Source organism: Pteropus medius, unplaced genomic scaffold, assembly GCF_902729225.1.
Source record: "Pteropus medius unplaced genomic scaffold, Ma_sr-lr_union100, whole genome shotgun sequence".
In the NCBI taxonomy this organism is placed as follows: Eukaryota; Metazoa; Chordata; class Mammalia; order Chiroptera; family Pteropodidae; genus Pteropus; species Pteropus medius.
In genome coordinates, this window is record NW_024343104.1 from 157,377 (window position 1) to 177,732 (window position 20,356).

The 20,356-nt window shown below is 38.0% G+C and overlaps 1 pseudogene; it reads left to right on the forward strand.

Moving 5' to 3' along the window:
• The first annotated feature begins 20,015 nt into the window (after window positions 1-20,015).
• Window positions 20,016-20,134, forward strand: LOC120606015 (uncharacterized; annotated as a pseudogene).
• The last annotated feature ends 222 nt before the right edge of the window (window positions 20,135-20,356 follow it).

Genomic DNA, 20,356 nt, shown 5'->3' on the forward strand with positions numbered 1-20,356 from the left:
AGATGGAAAATGATGTTTCAAGCAAATGGCGTTCAGAGAAAAGCGGAAATAGTGGTACTAATATCGGATGAAATAGACTTCAAAATCAAAAAGGTGAAGAAAGACTCTGAGGGACACTTCATAATGATAAAGTGAATCATGTACCAAGAAGACATAACATTTATTAATATCTATGCTACCAATCAGGGAGCCATGAAATATGTAAAGCACTTACTAATAGAACTAAAGGGAGAAACAGACCAAAACACTATTGGAGTAGGGGACCTAAATACCCCACTGTCAGATATGGACAGATATGTCATTTACTTTTAGGTGAGCTGACCTCTTTCAGTATTTCCTGTACTGCATGCCTCATCCAAACAGAAAATCAATAAGGAAATAACATCCTTAAATGACACATTAGACCAACTGGGCATCATCAACATTTACAGAGCCTTCCATCCCCAAACAGCTGCTTATACATTCTTCTCTAGTACACATAAAACATTCTCAATTCTCAAAGATTGACTACATACTGGGAAACAGAGATAGCCTCAACAAATATAAGAGGGTTGAAATCATACTAACCATATTCTCTGATCATAATGTTTTGAAACTAAAGATCAACTGTAAAAAGAAAGCAGAAAGAACCACAAATAAATGGAGATGAAACAACATACTACTGAGAATAACTGGGTCAGAGAAGAAATCAAATGGGAGATCAAGAGATACATAGAAATGAATGATAATGATAGTACAACATATCAAAACTTTTGGTACACGGCGAAAGCGGTCATAAGAGGAAAGTTCATATCATTACTGGCCTACCTCCAAAAAAAAAAAAAGTCCAAATAAAGAACCTAAATCTTCATCTTAACAAACTATAAAAGAAAGAACAAATGAAGCCTAAAGTCAGCAGAGAGAAAGAAATCATCAAAATTAGAGCAGAAAAAAAATTTAATTGAAAACAAAAAATAGAAAAAATAAATGCAAGAAAGAGCTGGTTCTTTTGGAAGCTTAATAAAATTGACAAACACCTACCTAAACTCACTAAAAAAAAGAAAGAAAGGACACAAATAAACAAAATCAGGGATGAAAGAGTGGAAATTACACAGGTACTGCAGAAATACAAAGGGTCATGCAAGAATACTGTGAAAAACTATATAACACCAAATTTAATAACCTAGAAGAAATGGACCAATACTTAGAAAAATAAAACCCTTCTAGACTGAATCAAGAAGAACTGGAAAATCTAAATAGACTGATAAGCAGTATGGAAATTAATACAATGATCAAAAAACCTACCCAAAAGTAAAAGTCCAGGACCAGGTGGCTTCACCAGTGAATTCTAACAAACATTCAAAGATTTAATACCTATTCTTTCCAAACTCTTCCAAAAAATCAAAGAGGAGGCAGTACTTCCCAACTCATTTTATGAGGCCAATATTACCTTGATGCCAAACCTTGGTAAAGATAATACAAAAGAAGAAATCTACACACCGATATCTCTCATGAACACAGATGCAAAAAAATCCTAAATAAGATACTAGCGAACTGAATAAAGCAACATATTAAAAAGATTATACACCACGATCAAGTGGGCTTCATCTCAGGGACACAGGGATGGCTCAACATACCCAAAACCATTAATGTGATACACCACATGAACAAATTAAAAAATAAGAAGCATATGATCATATGAATAGATGCAGAAAAAGCCTTCAACAAGATAAAGTACCCATTTGTGATCAAAACCCTTAACAAAATTGGTATAGAAGAAAAGTACCTCGACATAATAAAGGCTATATATGACAAGCCCTCTGACAACATTATACTTAATGGTGAAAAACTAAAAACCTTCCCACTAAGATCAGGAACAAGGCAAGGCTGTCCACTATTGCCACTGTTATTTAATATAACATTGGAAGTCCTAGCGAATGCAATCAGAAAACAAAGATATAAAAGACATCCATAAAGGAAACTAAGAAGTCAAACTGTCACTGTTTGTGGATGACATGATTCTCTATATAGAAAACGTACTAAAAAACAAGAGCACTACTAAAAACAATAAGCAAATACAGTAAAGTCTCTGGATACAAAATCAACTTTCAAAAATCCATAGTGTTCCTATACTCTTAATAACAAAGTGTAAGAAAAAGAAGTGGAAAAAAATTCCTTTTGTAATTGCAACAACAAAAAAATAGCATACCTATTAATAAATCTAAAGAAAGATGTGAAGGACCTATATAACGATAACTATAAGACCCTATTAAGAGAAACCGAAGAAGATACAAAGAAATAGAAATATATTCCATATTCTTGGATCGGAAAAATCGACGTAGTTAAAATGACCATATTACCTAAAGCATTATACAGATTTAATGCAATCCCCATCAAAATCCCAACAGCATTTTGTAAAGAAATAGAACAAAAAATGATCAGATTTCTATGGAAGCGCAAAATATCCCCAAAGCCATCCTGAGAAAAAAAGAACAAGGCTGGAGGCATCACTCTGCCTGACTTCAAATTATACTATAAAGCAACAGTAATCAAAACGGCATGGTATTGGCAGAAAAATAGACACTGGGACAAGTGAAACAGAGTGAAGAGTACAGAAATAAACCCATATTTATAAGAGCAAATAATTTTCAACATAAAACGCAGAAAATATACAGTGGAGAAAGGAAAGCCACTTCATTAAATGGTGCTGGGAAAACTGGAAGGCCACCTACAAAAGAATGAAACTAGACTGTTGTGTATCACTACACACCAAAATTAACTCAAAATGGATTATGGACATGAATATAGGATCTAAAACAATAAACGCATAGACGGAAACATAGGAATTAAACTCAAGAACCTTGGGCTTATGAATTTGACCTCAAAGGCAAGGAAAGTAGGAGCAAAAATAAATAAATGGGACTACAACAAACTAAAAAGCTTCTGCACAGCAAAAGAAGCAGTCAACAAGGTAAAGAGACAACCATCCGAATGGCAAAATATGTTTGCAAGCAACACCTCCAATGAGGGCCTAATATCCAAAATATACTAAGAACACTTACAACTCAATAACTCCAAAATAAATCACAAGCAATCCAATCAAAAAATAGGCAGAGGACCTGAATAGACACTTCTTCCTAGAGGACATACAATGGGCAACAAATATATGTAAAGATGCTCAATGTCACTAGCTATTAGGGAAATGCAAATCAAAACCACAATAAGATAACACCTCATACCTGTTAGAAGAGCTATAATCAACAGGACAAGTAATAACAAATGTTGGAGAAGATGTGGAGAAATAGGAACCCTCATATTGGTGGGACTGCAAATTGGTACTCCACCGCGGAATGTAGTATGGAGGCTCCTCAAAACACTAAGTATTGACCTACCATATGATCCAGCAATCCCTATACTGGATATTTACCACAAAGACTTGAAAATTCATATTTGAAAAAATATTTGCACATGGATGTTCATAGCAGCATTATTCACAGTGGTCATGACATGGAAGCAACTGAAGTATCCTATGATAGATGATTAGCTAAAGAAGCTGTGGCACATATATACAGTGGAACATTATTCAGCCATAAGAAGAGATGAAATACTGCCATTTGCAACAATATGGATGGACCCTGAAATAAACATACTAAGTGAAATAAGCCAGACAGAAAAGGATGAAAATTACATGATATCACATATGTGGAGTATAATCCTAAAAGCAACAAATGAACAGGTCAAAGAAACAGAGACTCATAGATACGGAAAATGGACTACTTGTTACCAAAAGTGAGAGGGGAAGGGGGAATATAAAAAAATTAAATGTTAAAAAAATTATGTACATATAGTATTAAGAAAAAATAAACTGGCATTTAAAAATATATTAAAAAAAGAATGCACATGCGGCCATGATTAGGGAGGCAAAAGAGGTTAATGCGTGGCAGTGGAGGCTGGACTACCAGCAGATCAGCAGCTAATGGCTGATCCCCTGGCAGCAGACAAGGCAGGCTTCTGGAGCCTTGCATTTTCTGGGGACTGCAGGAGCCCAGAGGCCTGTGGAGAGTGGAAAGCCATAATATCTGGTCCACCCTGAGCTAAGACTGGTGATGAGTTGGTGAGACACACTTATGGCAGCTCCAGTAGGGATCGACTATTAATAAAGCCCCATATGTACGCAGCAGACCTGGTCTGCCATTTTCAGATTGGGACACACCTATGGCAAACTCACAGTAAAATGAGGCTGCTGCCTACGGCCCAGATAGTGCTGTTATCACCATTTACTAGATAGCACAGGGGTAGATATGAAGTAACCAAGACTCATAGAAGGCCCAAGAGAAGCTCTGGCCTTGTTATGTCGAACTCCTTGGTGCCAGGCCAGGAAAGGGCCTGGAATTGGGATGTCTGGGAATCACTGCCCTGCCCCCACCCTGAGAAATGGCACCTGAATAAACCCCTAAATGTCTGCGGGGCAGTGGGCAGGGGTGCACCCAGTCTCACAGCAGCCCTGAGCTTCCGAGTCACTGATATTTATGCTCTTGCACCAGGCCTTGTGAGTAATTAAGAAATGAACATGAGTCAATTGCTCCTCCCTCCCTCACCGCCTTGGAGCTTCTTCTCAGAGTCTGGCTCTGTCCTCCCTAGACTCTTCTGTAAACTAGTCACTGCCAGGAATAGGGCACTTGGAAACCCAAAAGGGGAGCTCTGGGCTGGAAGAGTCAATGGGATAGGGCTTCAGCTTCTTCGGGCTCCATAATTGACAGAGGCAAGTTGCCCAATCAGTGCTCTTTGAAGGGAGGACTAGTTGTCAGTTAATCACGGCTGTTGTCCATCAAATTGATTAGGGTCAGGCCTGGGATTTTATTTTCCTTCTTTCCTCTGCTGTGTCTTCCCATGATTCAGCAGTACCACCATATCACCAAAGCCTCATTCCATATTCTTTCAAACTTCAAGACCCTAGCGACCTCCCTAAGTTCTTCCACCTTCTTCGGCCTCCAGGTAGTCCATTCTCTTCCTACTCCACGTATCGTACTCCCACATATCGTACTGCCAGTTCTACCATCCTCCCTTCTCCAATTTGACCAATTTCCTTACCCCCTACACACCAAGGATCCTCATCTACCAATTCTAACACAGGCAGCCCATTCTCCCCTCACCCGCCCTCACCCTGGACAGTCTATTTGGCAACAGCAAGCACCCTGTTCATGGGACCTTGGCTGCTGTCAAGCCCACTGCCCAGCAAGGCTGGGGCTGCCAGGGACTGTGTCCTGGGAGCAGAAGTTTGGGTCATATGTTATTTATTAGGCCTGACCAGCACATCACATTGCAATATACCATGTCTCTGTTGTCAGCCATGCTTTCAGGCACACTCATTTCTTCATGAGGCCAGGAAGTTACAAGGCTGAGGAGACCGAGCTAGGCCCAGTTAAGAAGAGCATCAAAGGGAAAGGCCTCTGGAGGCCTTAAGAACCTGGCTGACAGGCCTCTTTGACTTCGGAGGTCTTCATGTGTCTGTATCCAAGGGCTACAGTCACGGCTTCTCTCACTGTCCCAGATTATTTTTGGTGTGGTGGACCTGTTCTATCTCCCTCACTGTCTAAACTACTGAGCTCAAATAGTTTTCTGGCTGGAAGTTTACAATGTCCTTGTGTGTGTGCATGTGTGTGTGTGTGGGTGTGGATGTGTTTGTGTCTAAATGTGTGTGAGATAGAGATGTGGTTGTGTTATATCCAGGCTTCTGAAAGTATGTGCATGGCCTTATATTGTGGCTGCTTGAATATTTCTATGAGAGTTCTATAAAATTCATGTTTGTTTAATGTTGCGGGCACATTGTGCATCCACCTCGTGTAAGTAAAATAAGAAATGCACCAGATAAGATCTCAACCCCATACACACCTAAGCCCAGATTTATTAGATAGAGCTTTATTAACTGTCTCCCCAAAAACATTGGGTTGGGTCCCACAACATGCTCAGGCCAGCTTCCAGGTCAGAACCAAAGTCTCCTTTCCTCAGGATGTAGCTGATACACTCGCCGTCGGGGACCAAAGGATTCCCAGTTCTCTTCAGGCCAGAACTCAGCTCAGAGCCCAGACTGCTGAGGAAGGGACTGACCATTGTGTCTCTCAGATGTTTACCTTGATTTTGAGTAGGAGACCTCTCATTACCTACAAGTTGACCATGGACTTCACTATCCATATCTACTCACATATGGAATTTCTCATCACTTGTAAAAGTGTATGCGAGGTGATCCGCATTTCCAGTGGGTGGACTTATGTGTGAATTCCAGATAACTCAGCAGTGGGCCTTTGTCACACCCAGCAGCCAGCGAATGATTCTCAGGCACCGTTCTTCCTCCCATACTCCCATTCGCATTTGATGTCTGAAAAGAATTGACCCAGTGATCCATTAAGCATTGTTTGCGTCACGGTAGGCCTCACATCCTGTACTGTCCCATTAGGAATTTGGATTGTTTTGGGGGGAGCAATCACGATAGAGTTTCAGGAAGAGTGAATCACCTCACCAGCGCTGGAATATGAGAAAGTTGGCACCTGCCTGGGTCTCCAGTAGACCTTATTTAGCCCAAGGCCAACAGAACAAATGGCTCCCAAGTACCCTTTGTTCTCGACAAGGTTGTTCATCATTCTCTAAGGTGGAATTTTTCTGAACTTATGGAGAAAGCATCCCCTGTGACCCTCTGTCAGCAGTGTCTCAGCCTTCTTTTCATTTCCCTATATCTCTCTTCCCTATTCCAGAATGGATTATCCTGTCCCTCTTCCAGCTCTGGAGGAGTAGTCTTCTCAGGCAGAGTTGAACGCATCCTTTTGGAGTCCTTCTCATATTCAAAACACAGGAGCGCCATGATGGACATAATTTCAGGAAACACTGAGGCATCGGGACTACTGTTTCACTTCAAGTGACACTCAGCTAACTTCAATAGTCTTTTCTTGGCGGCTCTGTGACAGGATGGAAAACAATCCCAGCTAATCCAAACAATGTCCCAGTGTGTCCAGAAATCTGTCTCCAGGAGAATACAAGTCCAAGATTTCACGCCTCCAAACCTGCCGCGGTCTGTCTATTTGACTCAATTAAACCTAGCTGGGCTACGTGCATTAACACCATAACATGACAGGGGCCCTGCGTTATACTCCAACATCCATCACCTGCGTAGGGTGCTGGGCACCCTATGCCTGGTGTGTTCCTTTCTCCCAAATGCTGAGCCCCTTTACACACGTTCTCCCTCTACTGCCCTTAGTCTCTGATCCACACTGGTCTCATGTCTGAGGCTCTGAAATGGCTTTTGTTTGTTTGTTTTCTTGTCGGTGTCTTGCTCTCCTTTTCAAGTCCACATGGGAGTGAAATCATAAGGGCCCTATCCCTTGTGGTCTGACAAAGATCCCTTCCTTTGACAGGGAGGGAACAGGGAGGGGGACTGCTCAATAGGGCCAGTCACGAAATGTGCCGGTGGGTTTAGAAACTCCTAACTGTCACAGGTGTGAGAACCAAGCAGAACGCAGCTTTGAAATTCCTGTCTCTGGCCCAAAAACAGGTGGCTGGCTGACTACTAGCCAAAAAAGGCAGCTTATGGCATTTGTGCAAATAGAATGCAGATGCTAGCGTGATTGGAGAGGGCAAAGAGGTTAATGCGTAGCAGTAGAGGTTGGCCTCCCAACATGCCGGCAGCTAATGGTTGACGCCCTGGCAATGAACAGGGAAGACATCCTGAGCCTTGCTGCATCCTAGGTCTCCTGGACCAATGAGGCCTGTGGAGAGTAGAAAGCCAGTCCTTCTGTTCCGTGCTGTACGGAGGCTAGGGACAATTTATTTAGACTCACTCGTGGCCCTTTTGGCAAGAGTTGACTATTGATAAAGCCTCATGTGTATGCTGCAGTCCTGGCTTGATGTTTTCAGTGCAGGACACACCAAACATACACTCCCACTGAAATGAGGCCACTACCCACGGCCCAGTCAAGGCTGTTATCTCCACCCACCAGCCAGCATGGCGGTAGATATGAAGTAACCATGTCTCAGAGAAGGCCAATGACAAGAGCTGTCCTTGTTATGTAGAATGTGTGGGGCGCCAGGCCTGGAACGGGCTGGGAATTGGCAGGTCTGTCAGTCACCACACTGCCCCCTCCCTGGGAAATGGCCCCTGCGTAAATCCCTAAATGTCTGCGAGGCAGCAGGCAGAGGTGCTTCCAGTTTCATACCTGCCCTAAGATCCCAGATCTCCAATATTCATGTTCTTGCTCCAGGCCTCTTGAGCGATTTGGATGTAAACACAAGCCACTCATTCCTTCTTCCTGCTCCCCCCTGGAGCTTCTTCTCTGAGTATGGCTCTGTCCTCCCTATACTCTTCTGTAAATTCTTCACTGCTAGGCCTCGGGCACTTGGAAATCCCGGAGAGGAGCTCTAGGTTTGAAAGCAACACTAGATTGGGCTTCAGCTTCTCCAAGCCTAGTATTGGCAGAGGCAAGTTGCCCCATCGGAGCTCCTTGGAGGCAGCATAGGCTGTCAATTAATCATGGCTGTAGTCCATCAAATTGATTAGGGCCAGGCCTGGGTTTCTCCTTTCTTTTCTCTTCTGTGTCTTCCCATGACTCAGTAGCACCTCTCTTTTTCTAGAAACCTCATTCCCTATTCCTTCTAATCTCAGAATCCAAGTCTGCTCCCAGGGTCCTTTTACCTTCTTCAGCCTCCATGCAACCCATTCCCTTGCTACTCCACGTATCCATACTCCCTTGCTTCCAGTTCTACCCCCCTTTCTCTTCTTATTTCACCACCTTCCTTACCCCCTCTACACACCAGTGATCCTCATTTACTTAGTCCAACATAGGCAGCCCATTCTCCCTTCCTCCACCCTCACCCTGGACTGTTTATTTGGCAATAGCAGGCCTCTAATCCAGCAGCGAGTACCCAGCTCCTGGGATGTAGGCTGCTTTAAAACCTACTGGCCAGTTGGGCTGGAGCATCCAGGGACTTGGAACTGGGGGCAGAGGATTGGGTCATATGTTATTAGGCCTAGCCAGGACCTCAGAATGCCATACCCCACTTCCCTGCCCCAGCCATGCTTTCAGGCATACTCTCTTTCCTCCTGAGGCCAGGAAGTCATAAGACTGAAGAGTCTGAGCTGGGCCCAGTTATGAAGGGAGTCAAAGGGAAATGCCTCTCAAGGCCTTAAGAACCGACTGAGAGGCCTCCTTGACTTCGGGGATCTTCTTGTGTCCTTATCCAAGGGATACAGCCATGGTTTTTCTCACTTTCCCAGCTGGCTTAGGGAGAAAGTGCTGAAGAGTTAAAGAAGAAAAAATTAGTAGTTGAATGATGGTCAGGGCTTGGGAGAACATGGTATAGAGAATGTAGTCAGCAGTAATGTAATGGCTTTATGTAGAGCACGAGGGAAGATTGAGTAATCAGGGGGATTGTTTCTTAAATTATATAAATGTCTAAGTACCATACTGTTTACTTGAAACTAATAATAAAATGAACTACTAAAAAAAAAAATTCACTGAGGAATTCTAACCATCCTTCAGTGTCATACAAATACTTCACCCTCTAGGAAACCATTTATGCTATTTCATCAATTGAAATGTCTCCTTCCACACGGCAATTTGTGCTTTCCTAATGGAATTACTTATTATAGCATAACTTGCTTCAATATGTTGCTAAACTTTCTATCTCTTTATTTCTCCCTCTCTCTAACTTATGTAGAATACTACGTCGCATGAATTTGGTTTCCTGATAAACACCCCTTTCCCTACCCTGAATAATCCACTGATGCATTGAGGGGAGAAATGTCCTGGAGAGTTCTCAGTACTTCTAGAGAAACAGTCAATCCCATTGTGTTTATTTATCACAAGAAATCCAGGTGTTCACTCTAAGACATCTCTCACCACCCAGATACTTCTTTCCACGTAGCTCTTTAAATGTCCTAATATGACTCAGTTTTCCACCTCACCTTCACCTCCACCACCAAATTTTCCCCAGGACCTTCTGGAATTTAGAGTCCATTATCGGCAATATCCCCTAAAACTTTAATCTTACCTATGAATATGAATTTCTAATTCTTCCCATTCTGCACCTCTCCACAACAGAAGACACTGCTACCACAAACAGTTGCCCTCATACTTTATTTAGTGCAGATACTAGGGATAGATAGAAAGCAGGTATATTTCTGTCTCTGAATTGCTTCTAGACTATTTTTCAATTTCCTTTGCCACCTTTCCCAATTTCCCTGAAGTAAACACCATCATCTTAATTTATAACCCACTAAACTCTCTTGATCTAGTCATCTACAGATCTCATTAATAATCCCTTGAATAATGGGAATATTTTAGCATTTGGCTTAGTGGTTTCTTTCTCACTTAAATATACTTTTATTATCATAAGTGATCATGTAAAAATCCACAGGGGCATTTTATTCACAGAAGCAGGTGACAGTTGATCACTCTCTTCCATTATGAATCTTGTTCTTTACATGGTGCATGAATTCTACATTTTCCTAGTATTCCTGCTACCACAGGAAAGTGAATTCTCAGTATCCTTTGATGAATCCTCTTGCTGACTTCTAAGTGTTGAGTAACCAGGGAATAGTCTTTGGATTTTTCTATCTGTACCCATTTTTTAGGTGATTTCATTCTGAACCATGATTTCTTTCCCAAACCTAGATCAGCACCCATGACTGTCATGCCAAATACTATACTTGCACATTGAAAAAGTTTCACAAACATAAAATCTCCAAAATGAACTCTTGATTTCTGCCACCACCATACCTGGGGAAGAAATGTTCAGAACAAAAACCTTACGAGTCATTTTTTTATTTTCTCTAATGTACCACATATAGTCCACCAGCAAATCCTTTTGTGTCTTTGGACGCCCTTATCATCATCTCTCTTACTTACTACCATGATGCAAGCCGCTATCAAATCTTACCTGGGAAGTAACACATTATGCTCTGTTTCTACTCCTGTCTGATAACATTAACTCACCCCACTTCCAATCCTGCACAAAATCTAGAATAATCCTTTTATGTTGGATTATATTACCCCTTTGGACAAAACCATTCAACAGCTTTCTTTCTAAATTTTCTAGAATAAATCTCATATTGTAGCCCTGGACTACATTTCCAATCTCATTTCTAACAAGTCCTTCAGTCACACTCCTTCAAGCTTCAGGGACTTTATACTGTAAAGCCCATAATGCTTTATACCTAGGAATAGGAATCCACAAGTCTTTCTCTTGACCACATGAATTTGTATTAAATAGCCACCGATTTCCTTGACATACTATTTGTTTATTTCCATAGTTTGTATCAGTAGGGTCATAAATTTTTATTCGTTTGATTGCTATGTCCAACTTCTAGAACATTGCACACTTTAAGTACTCACAAAATGTTTACTGATTAAATAAATGAACTGAATCCATCAATAATTAATGGAACTAAAATATAAAATAAGATAAAATTCTACTCCAAAGGTGTCTTACTTGTAAATCCTAATGTGAGATATGTATATATAATGTGATTGATTTAAATTTGTGGAGCACTTTTAGTTAAAAATGGTCATTCAGATCAGAAGTCAGTATTTAGCACTGTGAAAGAGCTATTCTGCACACACAACAACAAACAATTTTGCAAGCTTTATTTGTTTGCTTGATTTTTCTCTTTCTTAGGGTGTTTAAGGTGATAAAACTACATATAAGAAGAGCTCTGGTAATAGGGAAAAAAAGGCAAATATTCATGTGCAAAACTATAGGGAATCATATTTGATTTTGCTCAGGGAAATTTAGGTTTTATGCATGTATGTTAATAGCAATTTTTTTAAATTATTGAAATTCTTTTAGAAAAGAACCAACTGAGAATCTAAAATGCTCTAATTTACTCCAAATTCAAGTAATAGTTATAAATTTATTTCTTAGTAATAAAACCATTGCAACTTTATGTACCTTCAATCATTAAAAATTCTTAAACTTAGTTGATGATAACTAATTAGGGAAAAATGGAAAATTAGCAACTTTATTCTTGACTGGGTTTTTAAAATTCTGTTAGTTAGCAATTTTTTTCTGATATAGCGAAGCTTTGAAAATTTTAGTAAAGTACTAAAAGTGGTAGTGTTCTCTTACATTCATATAACTAGCATTTTTAATTATAAAAATTATTGCAGAAAAAATAATTTTAGAACTTATTACATTCTTTCTTCTATTCGAAAATGGCAACTTTATATTTGCCACTAGAAATCCATCATCAGAGTCTTTGGAGTTACCCTGAATAAAACCTATTAGAATCATACAGATCTATGAAGAAACACATATTTTCAATCCCTTATTCAGTATAACACATAATAAATCATTTGTTCTTATTATTGTAGTAAAATTAAAGCCCCCAAATTTGCTTAGTTTTCACCTCATAATTAACCTGTATTTAGTTTGACTAATTAAACTCACATATCATCAAGTTTAAGATTTTTGTTTAAGCAAAATAAGTACACAGTTAATCCAAACAACATTGGTATAGTTTCTCTGCAACAGTAAAAACACTTCGTTTTTACTTTAATTTTGTATCTTAATGTACTTAATGTACTTGTTCATACCTTAACAGAAGCAAACATTCTTGCATCTTCAGATACATCTCCAATGTAAAATTTTATCTCAAACACTGGAAGATGACCATTTTCATCCTGAATCTCAACATATACTTTTCTCGCATTACCTAGAGGATAAGAAATAGTATGTTTTTTGGTTATTTATGCTAAAAAAAAATTGCACTAGAGTAAATACTTATTGCACACTATTATTTTTTGAAACCATGGAAATCACTTAAAAAAGTCATTCGTAAATGAATGTCTAATACCACAAAATCCACAGAAGACACTGATAATGATTCTTCTGGCACAATAATGTTAAGTTGGTGCTATTTCTTTTAATTACGATGTCCTGGTAATTCTTTTACTTGATTTAATAGGCACTGAAGTATTATAGTCTTATAATTTTAATGATACAACTCAACTGTTTATGTTTACAAACACTTCACACACGTTATCAAGTACACAAAGTGGCACAAATATATAAAAACCTTATGAAGTGATAGAAACTGCCATAAACAATATATATACTTATATTTTATCCTTTTTAAATTAAATTTGTTGGAGTGACATTGGTTAATAAGATTATATAGGTTTCTAGTGTACAATTCGATAACACATTATTCATATATTGCACTGTGTGCTTACCACCCAAAGTCAAATCTTCTGTCACCATATATTTGAGTCCCTTTACCCTCTTCTACTGCACCCCTTTCCCTCTAGTAACCACTAAACTGTTGTCTGTGCCTATTAGTTTTTATTTGTTTGTCTCGTTCATTTTTTGCTTTCAGTTTTACATCCTACAAGAGAGAAATAATATGTCTGGTTTATTTTGCTTAGTACGATTTTATGTCTGGCTTATTTTGCTTAGTACGATTTTTATGTCTGGCTTATTTTGCTTAGTACGATTATCCTAAGGTCCATCCACATTGTCTCACATGGCAGAATTTCACCTTTTTATGGCTAAGTAATATTCCATTGTATATATGTACTATTCTTCTGTAGCCAACCATCTATCGTGGGGCATTTCAGTTGTTTCCATGTCCTGGCTACCATGAACAATAAAGATATTAGATATATGCATTTTGTAAACTCCAGAGAGAGTACAGTAAAATAATCATTTAAAATATCCATTTAGCAGTTATGAAAAATCTCTAAAATTAACATCTCTAGAAACAGCTAGAGAAATATTCATGCTATTGATAGTCAATGATTGTAAATTTCCTGTAAAATAATTTATCCAACTTTAACAATTGAAATTAAGTGCTTCAAGCTTTTTTATAACATATTCATCTAACAAATAACACTATTACAATATTAGATACAATATTAGATACATGCTTCCATATCAATTATGTTTAAGTCAACATTTGCTTTGAGACTAATACAGAATTTAATCATATTTAATTTAGTGCTTTAACTAAACCATGGGATAAAAATTATGATAGTATTTCCATGCCATAAATTATGAAAGCAAATACTATTATGGAAAGTTAATTATAGTATGTACTTAAATATCTTTCTAAAGTCTTTTTAAAATTATTTCTCTGCCATGTTTGGCCATCTTTAACTTTATGTGCATAATAACATTAATAATAATAAATATATATTTAACTTAGGTACTTATTTCAGTTTTTTAAAAGTGGTTCCTTTTATTGTCTTTGACTTCTTTTCAGTAAGGATTGTATGTTAGTTTTTCCATGATTTTAAAAATATTGGATTAAATATTTAATTTGTATAATTAAATTTTATTAAGCTTAAATCATTAATCTCTGTTGCTGAGCTATGTGGAAAAGAATGTCCTGTTACTTGTCTTGAATTTACCTTTATCCACTTTAAGAAATGTCCTCTAGTTGTCAGGCGTCACATTTGGTCACAAAACAAAAAAAGTCTTAAAGATACAGTACCTAATCGAGAAAATGAAGGGCAGGGAGAGCAACATGGATGAACCTGGAGGGCACTGTGCTAAGAGAAATAAGACAGAGAAAGAAAAGTAAATACTCTATGATCTCACTTATAGGCAATAAAAAATGTAAACAAAAACTCTTGAGCCTAGGTCAAATACCAGTAATATCCCATTTATGCTGTGTGACCTTACACAGGTCACTTACCCATTTTGAGCTAAAGTTTCTCATCAATAATCTAGGAATCAAATATAACTAACTAGATTAAATGAACAAATACACAAGCAACATTAAATACATGGTAGCTTCACTATTTCAAATATGACTCAGAACTTACTGACTCTCAAGGTGGAGATAAAGTATTACTAATATTGTCATCATCATCATCATCATCATTATCATTGTTATTATCAGAAAGAGGAAAAATATCAATGCCATGGAATTTTAAAACATCCTAGTACTGAGTTATAAAAGAAAATTGTTTTCATATGGGGTATTATATAGGGAATATCAAATATTGTAGTATATTTTACTATAATTAGAATATTTTAAATAGTAATAAACACTATTGTAATACATAGCAAAAGTGCCTTATTAAATATGCATATTTTTGTTTACATGGCAAGACTAGAAATTTACAGAAAACTCATTTTAAAAAGTCAACAGTCTTTCAGAAAAACAGAAACACACTATAAACTATTTAATGTAAAAATATTCTGACATTACAAGACTATTATGAATCTTGTAATCAGACTTGAGTCTGATTTGAGCTGTTGCTCATATTGGCCCTGCAGACAAAGGCTGCAGCAACAGTGATTTGTGAAAACACTCCAAGGAGAAGGGACTTGGCATGATGTTGCAGAAAGAACATGATCTTTCAAGCCAGAAAACTTGAGTTCACAGTCATCTGAAAGAAGGTTGTGAACTTGAGCAAATTACGTCAACTCCCTGAGCCTCCAACTCTCCAGCTCTAAAATGAAGAAGATATGTTTAAAAGAATGATACTTTGTGGACACGGCAAGGAAACATGGCAGACTGAGAGATGTCCTCAGATCTCTCCCCTGAAACAACAAGCTGAACATCTAAAACTCAAAAAAAAAAACTCCCAAACTGCACGCCAGCACATCTGAGTGTGGGATCTGTACATCAGAGCTACCGCAAGTCAGAACCCTAGGTGTCGGGCGGCAGACTCGGAGAAATAAAGAAGCTGCCTCTTGCAGCCACTGGAGCTCCCTGCAGAAGGAGGGGGAGGGGTGAAGGTGCACTGACTCCCCCTGATCAGCCAGCCTGGAAGTGCCGGAACTTCTAGCAGCCGGCAACAGGGCCCAGTCATCAGGGCAGAAAGCAAAGAAGCGAGACGGGATTGCAGAGAAACAACAGTTGATTTTTACTGGCCCCGGTCGGAAAACCGAGGCTGAGACGCAGTCCCCAACTCCCAGCCCAGAGGGCCCCATCCCTCATATACTCCAAGACCAATCACCGTGGAGCCCCAGAAGAATCTGAGCAAAGGCTACCAAAACTGTTGCTAAACTGACAGGGACAGAAACTGAGGTAAGCAAGCATAAATAAATATCTATCAGAAAATAAAAAGATGTCCATGGCCATGCCACCCTAAACAAGACTGATCCCTCCTGATTCCATTTGATCTAAGAAGCTAAGCAGGGTCGGACCTGGTTAGTACTTGGATGGGAAACCACCAAGGAACACCAGGTGCTTGAGACGTAAAAAATAAAAGACTGTAAGCTGAGAAATTCCTTGCAATCTGTGAGGTCAACCAAGGGTTGCCTTGCCTAAAAAAAAAAAGGAAAAGAAAAAGAAAAAGAAATAAAATTATAAAATAAGAAAGAAGGAAGGAAGGAATAGCTAGAATAAGGAAGATGAATGAAGGAAGAATAATGAAGGAATGAATGAAGGAAGGAATGAAGGAATGAAGGATGAGGAGAAGGGGAAGGAAGGAAGGAAACGAAGGAGAAAAAGAGTTTGTTTAGTGCTGAACGAGTTTATGTATTGTTTGTTTATACGAAAGTTTGTTGGTGCCGGAAAATGGTTGTTTGTTGAAAATGGTTGAGCGAGTTGTTGTTTAGAAGGAAAGGAAAGGAAAGGAAAGGAAAGGAAAGGAAAGAAAAGGAAAGAAAAAGACATTTTTTAAAGCTTTATAGGAAGCGGGGACCCAAGAGGCTTTAGACACTACCTACTGGAAACCAAAAGAAAAGTGCCTTCTTTGCAGCAAGCTAAAGAGAGACCATTATATAATAAAATTTCTTTCTAGAAAAAAAGCAGAATACATTTCCATTAATACCTAGGCAGAGAAATAGTCCATTAAAGACCATGAACAACCAAGGTGACAAGGCAGATCAGATAGAAAGAGAAAATCTCCAGAAAAAAAGCTTACAGACATAAAAACGTGCGACTTAAATGACAGAATTCAGGATGGTACTTCTGAAAAAAATTCAATGAGATCCAAAACAATTCAAATCAACAACTTCAGGAATTGAAAAAACAACTAGTTGAGCAGAGCAAGGAGATTGAAATCCTCAAAAGGAACCAAATAGACCTTCTGGAGATGAAGAACACACTGTAAGAGTTGAAAAATAAAATAGCAAGCTTGAGAAATAGAGTCGACCAAATGGAGGAAAGGATCATTGATATCGAAGACAGAAATCTAGAAATAAATCAGAAGGAAGAAGAGAGAAACCAAAGAATGAAAAATAATCGCAGAGAAATACAAGAACTAGCTGATACCATCAGGGGAGGAAACATAAGAATAATGGGCATTACTGAAAGAGAAAAAAAGGAACAGAGACTAGAAAGCATATTCGGACAACTAGTGGATGAGAATTTCCCAAATCTAAGGAATGAGCTTGAGCTTGGAATTCAAGAAGTCAACAGAACACCCAATTATCTTAACACAAAAAGGCCTTCACTAAGACACATTGTATTAAAGTTACCATAAATCAATAACAAAGATAGAATTCTCAGGGCGGCCAGGGAAAAGAAGATGGTAATATATAAAGGAAACCCCATTAGATTATCATCAGACTTCTCAGCACCAACTTTACAAGCCAGAAAGGACTGGAATCAAATATTTAAACTATTAAGTGAAAGGAACTACCAGCCTAGAATAATGGATCCAGCTAAGCTCTCTTCTATATATGAAGGAGAAATTAAGACTTTCTAGACATATAAAAATTGAGAGAATTCTCCACTACGAGGACTGAACTACTGGAAATACTGAAAGGTGTCAGATCACCTAAAACAAAGTAATGAAACAAACAAACAAACAAAAATACATAATTAGGAGTAAAGTGATTATCTGGCATAAAGAAGCAGAAGAGTACAACCCTTACTAAGAAGAGGGCATTATAAACTTAAATAATAAGAGGAAAATTGCTACAACAAGATAGTAATGAACGTTCAACATACATAGGGATGAATTGAGGTAAAAATGACTGAAAAGGGGAGGATTCAAAGATCCAAATTTGCAAAAGAGAAAGGTCATAAGGCACACACAGAAGAAAATGGACGATTGTGTATATATATATAACTAACCTCTTAATATTCGCAATGGTAACCACACACCAAATATTCAGAACTGACATATATAACAAAAAGCAAGAAGAATAAGAGGAAAAACCCACAAAAGCCAACCAAAATAAACAGAAACACAAAGGCAAGGAAAAAATGGAAACACAAAGCTACCAAAGCAAAAGATAAAATGGCTATAAGAAGACCTCATATTTCAATAATCATCCTAAATGTAAATGGACTGAACTCACCAATAAAAAGGCACAGAGTTGCAGATTGGATCAAAAAACAAAATCCAACCATTTGCTGCATCCAGGAGACACATCTCAGCTCCAAAGACAAACATAGACTCAAAGTGAAAGGGCGGAAAATGATGTTTCAAGCAAATGGTATTCAGAGAAAAGCAGAAATAGTGGTACTAATATCGGATGAAAAAGACTCCAAAATAAAAAAGGTAAAGAAAGAAACTCAGGAATACTTCATAATGATAAAGGGAATCATGTACCAAAAAGACATAATACTTTTTAATATCTATGCTCCCAATCAGGGAGCCTTGAAATATGTAAAGCACTTACCAACAGAACTACAGGGAGAAACAGACCAAAACACCATTGTAGTAGGGGACTTAAATATCCCACTGTTAGATATGGACAGATCATCCAAACAGAAAATCAATAAGGAAATAACATCCTTAAATGATACATTAGACCAACTGGACGTCATCGACATTTACAGAGCCTTCCATCCCAAAACAGCTGTTTATACATTTTTCTCTAATACACAAGGAACATTCTCAAGGATTGACCACATACTGAGACACAGAGAGTGTCTCAATGAATATAAGAGGGTTGAAATCATACCAACCATATTCTCTGATCATAATGTTTTGATATTAGAGATCAAATGCAAAAATAAAAAAATCAGGAAGAACCACAAATACATGGAGATTAAACAAAATGCTACTGAGATTAACTGGGTCAGAGAAAAAAATAAAAAGGGAGATCAAGAGATACATAGAAACGAATGATAATGATAGTACAACATATCAAAACTTTTGGGACATGACGAAAGCGGTCATAAGAGGAAAGTTCATATCATTACAGGCCTACCTCCAAAAACAAGAACAAGTCCAAGTAAACAACCTAATGCTTCGTCTTAAAAAACTAGAAAAGGAAGAACAAATGAACCCTAAAGTCAGCAGAAAAAAGAAATCATCAATATTAGAGCAGAAATAAATGAAATTGAGAACAAAACAAAACAAAAACAATAGAAAAAATAAATACAAGGAGCTGGTTTTTTTGAGAAGGTTAATAGAACTGACAAACCCCTGGCTAGACTCACTAAAGAAAAAAAGAGATAGGACACAAATAAACAAAATCAGGGATGAAAGAGGGGAAATTATCTGACAGATACTGCAGAAATACAAAGAATCATGCAAGAATACTATGAAAAAGTATATAACACCAAATTTAATAACCTAGGAGAAATGGACTAGGAATTAGAAAAATACAATTTTTCTACACTGAATCAAGAAAATCTGGAAAATCCAAATAGATCTATCAGTAATATGGAAATTGAAACAATCATCAAAAACCTTCCAAAAAGTAAAAGTCCAGAACCAGATGGCTTTACCAGTGAATTCTAACAAATATTCAAAGAGGATTTAATATATATTCATCTCAAACTCTTCCAAAAAAATCGAAAAGGAGGCAATACTTCCCAACTCATTTTTAGAGGCCAATATTACCTTGATGCTAAAACCTGGTAAAGATAACACACAAAAAAGAAAACTACACATCAATATCTCTCATGAACACAGATGCAAAAATCCTAAATAAGATACTAGCGAACAGAATACTGCAACATATTAAAAAGATTATACACCATGATTAAGTGAGCTATATCCTAGGGGCACAGGGATGGTTTGACATATGCAAATCAATTAGTGTAATGCACCACATAAACAAATTAAGATAAAAATCATATGATCATATCAATATATGCAGAAAAAGCCTTAGATGAGATACAGTATCCAGTCTACAGCCATGCTACCCTGAACGTGCCCGATCCCACCTGATCTCGGAAGCTAAGCAGGGTTGGGCCTTGTTAGTACTTAGATGGGAGACCACATAGGAAGACTGTGTGCTATAGGTGTGAAAAGAAAAAAAAATGATACAACTTTCATTTATGATCAAAACACTTAACAAAATCAGTATAGATGGAAAGTACCTTAACATAATAAATGCCACCTATGACAAACCCTCAGCCAAAATTATAATTAATGATGAAAAACTATAAACCTTCCCTCTAAGATCAGGAACAAGGCTTGGAAATCCTAGCGAGTGCAATCAGACAAGAGGAAGATATAAAAAGCAT